This window comes from Pipistrellus hanaki (genome assembly GCF_964339955.1).
Source record: "Pipistrellus hanaki genome assembly, chromosome: 14".
NCBI classification, from domain to species: Eukaryota; Metazoa; Chordata; class Mammalia; order Chiroptera; family Vespertilionidae; genus Pipistrellus; species Pipistrellus hanaki.
Window position 1 is genome coordinate 5,724,665 of NC_140516.1, and position 7,039 is coordinate 5,731,703.

The 7,039-nt window shown below is 52.3% G+C and overlaps 1 long non-coding RNA gene across 1 annotated transcript; it reads left to right on the forward strand.

Moving 5' to 3' along the window:
- Window positions 1–241: 241 nt before the first annotated feature.
- On the forward strand, window positions 242–6,532 carry LOC311632324. The gene is made up of 3 exons (XR_014796768.1): window positions 242–1,545; window positions 3,586–3,675; window positions 3,943–6,532. It is a non-coding gene; the product is annotated as an uncharacterized lncRNA (long non-coding RNA).
- The last annotated feature ends 507 nt before the right edge of the window (window positions 6,533–7,039 follow it).

The window sequence follows — 7,039 nt, forward strand, 5'->3', positions numbered from 1 at the left end:
GCAGGGAAGGAGCGCCCACCACGCCTCAGTGGGGTAGCTGTTCTCACGGTTCTCTTACCAGCGGAGGAGCCAGACTCCATCACGCTCCCCGATCAGTGACCCAGGCAAATGGCTTTCCTGCCTGCGTCTCATTGTCCTCACGCCAAATGGCACGTGGGTGACCCTGACGCAGACTTGGCACGCCAGGCGTCCCTCCTTCCCAGGTGACTGTCCCTTACGCACCGCACCATTTCCCAGAGGCAGGTCCGCCAGGGCGGGAAAGCCAGTCTTATGAGTGAGGTGCCGCTGTGAGACGGTGACCTCCCTGTCACCGGTGACGGATGCGCCCTGGGTCAGCCAGCTGTGCAGGCCGCGGCTCGGCCTGTCCCCTGCACTCCGCCAGGAGAAGGAAGGAAAACACGCTCCTCCGAGCCACACGGCAGACAAAGGCAAGGTTCACTGGTAATTGCAGCGGCGCTGACCTGGTGCAGGATGGGCTGGGGAATTCAGGAAAACAAACTGGGGAGAGACTGGGGCAGCGCGCTGATGGAGAAACCAAGAGGAAATGAAGTCAGCAAGGGTTCCTGATGTGTATTTCAGAGTTGACAGAGCATAAGCCTAACCAGACAGCGTTTCTGATTTATAAAGTCTTTTTATTATATTACCTATTTTGTATTATATTGGAGGCTCTGCTCTTTGAGCCAGAAAAATAAACAGCAGCCCCCACTGTCCCCACGGGCCTTTAGTCCAGAGAAGAATATAAACTCTTACAACCTTCTGGCTCCGCACCAATATTCCTGTCAAAAGTTGAACTTGGGGTTTTGGGACTTCTGGAGCTGGCCTTTGTGAATTGGGAAAGTGAGGTTCACACGAAATACAAATGTTTCTATTCTGCACATTTTCAAAAGGTGAAGGGTTTAAGGTTTGCCGACAAAAGCCAACAAAAGCACCGTTGCCTACCGCTACCAAAAAAAGTGTGTTTCCTATTTTGTCTGTGTCATGGCTAACCGGCTCCTCTGGCTTAGGCGAGTCCGCAGCAGACACAACTTCATCAGCCAGCGGGATCCCAAGACACCCGCCGGGACCCCAGCCCGACGGGGCGGCAGGAGCGCAGGCTGCCTTCCCTGCTTCACAGGCTGTTCTTTCTCCGAGAAGCCGTTCTGCACTTGAGCGGAGCCAGTTCCCACGGAGGCTCGCCGAGGGCTTTTCTGGCTCCAACAGCTGAAGCGAGGCCCTGTGGCCAGTGCATTAGGAAGGTTTATGCTGGGCGCGTGTCACCAACGTGGAGCTGGGAGGCTGCAGCCTGCTCCCTGTGTGGGCAGGGAGAAGTGTCCAGGGCCCTGCCACCACTCAGCCACACTACCCCTGGGGCCAGGGAGGGTGAGGGGCAGGGGAAGGAGGGGGGTAGCTTATTCAGATGAAGCAGTGAAGAATTTTATCTGCAGTCTCCTTGCAGGAGCCTGGGGACATGTGCTTTGCACTCTACAGCCTCATCTAGGAAAGCTCAGCTTGTCTCTCAGGAACAGAGGAAAAGCTCAGAATCCAATTGCTTGCAGCCACTAAGGGGTAAACATGTCACACCCCACATTCCTTGCCACCTGGACCTTGGCATTTCCTAACACGTGCTGCCCCCAAACCGGTTCCCAGGGAAAGGTGGCCAGAGGATGAATGAAAGAACCAGAAAGGAATTAAGAGAAGCCTAAAGGCTACACCTGCACAATGATCGGCAGCGGAGGTTAAGGCCCAAACATGGAGCACCAAACCCAGTTCTGCCTGCGATAGTGATGCAGCCATTGTCTTCGCCAGAATATGGGTCAACACCCCTGGCATCTGAGGAGCACAGGTTGGCATCACCCAGTGAGACAGTGAGAGCAGGAGCCTCCTGGGCTGCAGGGCTGGGACTCGGGGCCCTGATGCATTTTCCATGCTGCATTGAATCCCCCTCTTTGTTTAAGTTTGGACAAACACACATAACACAAAATGTAGCATCATAACCACCCTTAATGTACAGTATAGACGTGGAAAGTGTATTTACACGGTCATGCCACCTTCACCGCTTTCCATCTCCTGAACTTTCCCATCTTCCAAACTGAAACAGGAAATCCACATTCTCCCTCCACCCCCACTTCCCCTCCCTATCCAGTAACCACCATTGGACTCTCTGTCTCTATCATTTAACTCCTCTAAGTGCCTCATATGAGTGAAAGCACACAGTATTGGTCCTTTCCTGGCTGGCTTGTTTCACTTAGCGCGGCCCCTCGAAGTCCATCCAGGCCCTATGACCCCCTTCCCTCCTGAGCGGGAAACCTGGCCTCCCCACCAGGCCCTTCATCGCTTTCCCGCCTCCCCAGCAGCTGGAAGGAAGCCTGGCTGCAGCGGCCTCATGATGCTGTGAGCAAACCTGGGCTTGTAAAATGGGATTTGCTCTGTAACTATGGAAAATGCAGCCTCAGTGAATAGACATTTCCCCACTCGTGCTAGAAACTGAACTTGGGTAAAAGGGGAAAGCTGGGGCAGATCAGCTGGTGCCCAATTAAAAAGCTCAGAGCCGTGTCCAGCCCTGTTTGCACTCCTAACTAGAGAAAAGCGGCCTGCAGCCTGAGGGTCTAGGAACAAGGCACGGGCAGTCTGGGCTTGCCTGGAATGGACGGCTGAGCATTGCAGTCCCCCAAGCCCAGACCTGAGGACATTTGCAGAGAAAATGTGTATTTCCATGGTCGCTGGGCCCCACCCTTGGCCACCCAGCCAGTCGGGGCCGGGTTGGAATGACTACAGATGGCGGGTAAGACCAGAAGCCTCCGATTACATTGCTAGGTGAGCGCTCTCTTTTTCTGCTTTAGAAGGGCCCTTTGGTTTCTATCAGCTGAGTGAGCTGAAAACTCCCCCGGCCCTGCACACCACACATTTTGCTTTGCTGTGGCCTGTGAGCCGTGTGCCCAGGGCCACATCACTAAAGGCTAAGCACAGGTGGACCAGCAGGGAGAGAAACGCCCCACCCAGCCCAGTCCAGCCTCCTCTACACTCTGGTGTCAGGCCTGCTCGCCCTGGAGCTCTGAGTATCCCAGCATTCCAAGCCAAGGCGGTGGCTGCGGTGGGGAGTCAGCAAGCTCTGTGCAGTGACCGGGCCCAGCGTGGCCCCTGCACTCGCCCTGCGCTCTGAGCGGTGCCTAGAAGAGGTGCCCAAGAGCAGAGGGCCCTGGGACCCGCCCTGTTTCCCACCTTAGGTTACCCTTGGACTGAGATGCTGACGGGCACAAACACAGGGGGGAAGTGGGCAGGAGCATACCCAGCACCAACAAAACACTGCTCAGCAAACAACTGCCTCCAGGCTCTGCTGGCCGGGAGGCTGGGAGGACACGGGGGAAGGACCAGGGCCCAGGCTTCTCTCTGTTCGTCTCTCTCTCCCTTCAACCAAGTCGGGCGTCTGTGCTGCTCTCCTCAACCAAACCCACAAATGAAATCATGCTGAACTAATATCCCCAATACCCAAAAACCCATCCATACCAGTGAGGACGGAGTTTGAAATCTCTCCCCTGAGGGAGTGGGGACATTTAAAAGTCCTTCGTACGTTATCTAAAAGGAAATCTGAATCGTTCTGGTTCTTAGAAGAGCCCTACGCAGACGGCAGGACACCCCCCGCCCGTGCGGTGTGTTCGTGGGAGCCTCTGGGAGCTCCGCCCCAGCCCCGGTCCAGCGGTGAGTTTGGGGGAAACCTGACCCTCCCCATGGCCATTTCCTTCCCCTGCTCCCCACGCTGAGATTTTCACTGGGCGAATTTTCAGGATCGTTTTCTATTATTGTTTTCTTGATAAACAGTCCGTGCATAGTGTTGGAATTGTTTAATCGTTTCATTGCTTCATAGTTCCTGAGAAAACAATACCGTGGGGGGAGCCTGAAAATGAAGCTGGAAATAATTGGGGAGTGAATAAGGAGTCAATTTTATTCTTACTCCTTGAATTCCAGGAAAGTGGGGACATGGCACCGTCTAGCGCAGAGCGAGCCTGGCTGCTGGCCCAGCACACAATGGGCTTGCCATGGAGCCACGGGCTTCGTGGTGGGAAGGACAATGGGAGGCAGCAGACACCCAGGCCCCGCGGAGTGCTGAGCCACAAGCAGCCGGCAGGACAGGCGTGGGCTCCTGTTCTTTCACCCACAATAAGGGCTCAAAATAGGATCTGGCAGGAGGGCCCTTTGTAGAGAAGAGCCTGGGCCTGTGATGGGAAGCCACACCCAGGAGCCCTGGGACATCCTGGGGAGGACCAGGGCCCAGGGGGAGAGACTGGGCTGGGCTGCCTCTGTCTCTCACCCGATTCGTCCCTGGGCCCTGCAGTCATCCTGTTTGACCCGGTTCCACCACCTAAAAACAAGAGGAACACTTTCCATCTTTGGGAGCATGCCGACAGTCATGGAGAAAGCGCGTGAACCGTGAAAAGTAGGACCTCTGGCTGGACGAGGGATTGAGTCAGGATGGAGCCAAAGGCCCCACATGCCAAGGGTCCCCGATGCTGAGCCTCCGGGTGAGGTCAGAGGCACTCTGGGTGGCGGGGAGCAGGCGGGTCTATGACATTCTTTCTCGGCTACATCAAATCCCCCCGAACAGGGGCGCGCCTCATCGTTGCCCTGTGTTTTGCAGACCCTCTGGTGCTCTAGGAGGAGCCTGGGAAGACAGATTGGCTCCACGCCATCCCAGACACAGAAATAGGGCCAGAGCTGGAACAGAAGGTGTAGGGAGGCAGCTTTTCGCTCTGTGAGAGGAAGAGCTTTCTAACAGTAACACTCAACCACGAGCAACAGGAGTAACACAGCCCTGCCAGTGCCCACGCAGAGCTGAGCCCTGCCAGGACCAAAGGGCGGGATCAACAAACCCTGATCCTCCAAATCCCCCCTGCTCTGTCACCGAGACTCCTCTGCACCGCCAAGCTGATGCTCAGTATTTGGAAGTTTCCCCTTATCTTTATGGGCCGGACGGGAAGAAGGAAAGAACATTGGACATCAGGTCATTATGAGTGGCACGCTCAGACCATGGGCTAAGTTTTTCTCCCAGCTTCCATCTGGAAAGTTCTGTCTCTCCAGGTTTGCTTAGTAAGTCAGGAATTCTTGTCCCTGTACCCAGAGCGTTAGGGGGTCACCTCGTCACAGTGTGGTGGATCCATTAAAGCAGGGACTGGGTCTGTCTTACTCCCTGGAGATATTCTGGGCTCTGGAACAGCGCCTGGCACCGTGTTGGTGCTCAATAAATGTCTGCCGACGGAATGAATGGGAACTTGTCTTTTGAGGGCTGTCAACACTGAGGTGTCAGGCCCCCACAGGCCTTCCCGGGTGGGTCTGGAATCTGACAAGCGGGTCTTTCCTCCTTCATCGCACCTGTTTTTAGGAAAACTGGGAGATCTGTCTTCTTCCTGGGTTTCTGCTGACACTTAGCTGGGTACTCCTGTCTTCACAGGAGGTGAGGAGGCCACCCCATAGGATATGAGAACCTCACCTCTGAGGGGCTGTGCCCAGGCAGGCTGATGGCCTCGGCAGACGGCCTGTGTTTCTGAGACAAGGGGCAGCTGGGTGGGAAACTGCTATAAAAGTGCTTTCACCCACATTCACTTCAGCTGCTTAGTTAGTGACACTGGGCTTGTTTTCTCAGAATAAATGAAGGATCGAGAATATCTATCCTGTGTCTCGGGAAGTTAGTGTGATGATGGGCAATGGGTGATACCCTTGATCCAGAGGAGGGAAAGGTATGGAGATGGATGTGGCTGCTCCTGTAAGCTTCAACTTCATATGCAGTGGATGCTGCTGGAAGGGAGAGACTGTGAACTTCAAACTCTGTGAACCTAGCACTCTAACGTCTACTTTCCTGTGTGTGATGGAGGTTCAGGAAACCTGCTGACTTGACCTACTAAGAACCGGTTGCAAGATTCGGGGGTCTTTGCTTTTTCCCCGCAATCAGGACATCACAATTTTCCAGATTCCACTTCTGAAAGTACTGAAATGTCACTTTATGAACATGTCAGCCCAAACACAGCCCAGGAATGAACCAGCAAAAAAGCAGCAGCACATCCACTGCCTGGCCTGTGGCATTGCTATAGGGAGAGGTCCTAGGCTGGGATTCAGAAGAAAAACATTGATTTATCTCTTTGAATTTGACTGTTTAAGGTAATGTGTGCCTTTCTCCCTAATGTCCCCACCTGGAAGTCAGGGAACTGAAGTCACAGAAGTTAAATGAATTACCTCGACACATTACAGTCATGTTTCCAGTCCCGGCCTGGCCAGTTCCAAGCCCATGCATGTTCTCTTCACTACACCAGTCCTTATTTATTTCTCTAAAAAGAGCCTCCATCCCTGGCTGGTTTGGCTCAGTGGATAGAGCATCGGCCTGCAGACTCAGGGGTCCCAGGTTCGATTCCAGTAAAGGACATGTACTTTGGTTGCGGGCACATCCCCAGTGGGAAGTGTGCAGAAGGCAGCTGATTGATGTTTCTCTCTCATCGATGTTTCTAACTCTCTATCCCTTTCCCTTCCTCTCTGTAAAAAATCAATAAAATGTATTTAAAAATAAACAAATAAATAAATAAATAAATAAATAAATAAATAAATAAAGGCTCCAGTGTTTTTTAAGTCATTCTCTCTGTGCTTCAGTTTATATAGTTTCTACAGCCCTGTCTTCCAGTTCATTGATGTTCTCTTTTTTAGTACATGCAGCCTTTTCTTAAACCCATCTGTTGCACTTTTCACTTTATATCTAGCGATTTTTAGTTTTAGAATACTTATTCGGTTCACTTTCTAGTCTCCATGTCTCTAATGGGATTCTCTTTCTCTATAATTATCATTCCTACTTTGTCACTGAACTATTTTAATATACTTACATTGGTTTATTTAAAGCCCATGCTCAGATCTGTCTCATCTTTGAGTCTGTTTATATTGACTTTTAAAATTATGTATTACCTCTTCCTGCTTCTCCTTATGTCTAATATTTTTTTTTATCATATATTACCCTGTTGAGTGAATGGGTTTCATTTTTTTCCTTCAAAGAATGCTGATTTTGTTCTGTCAGGCAGTTTATTTCCTG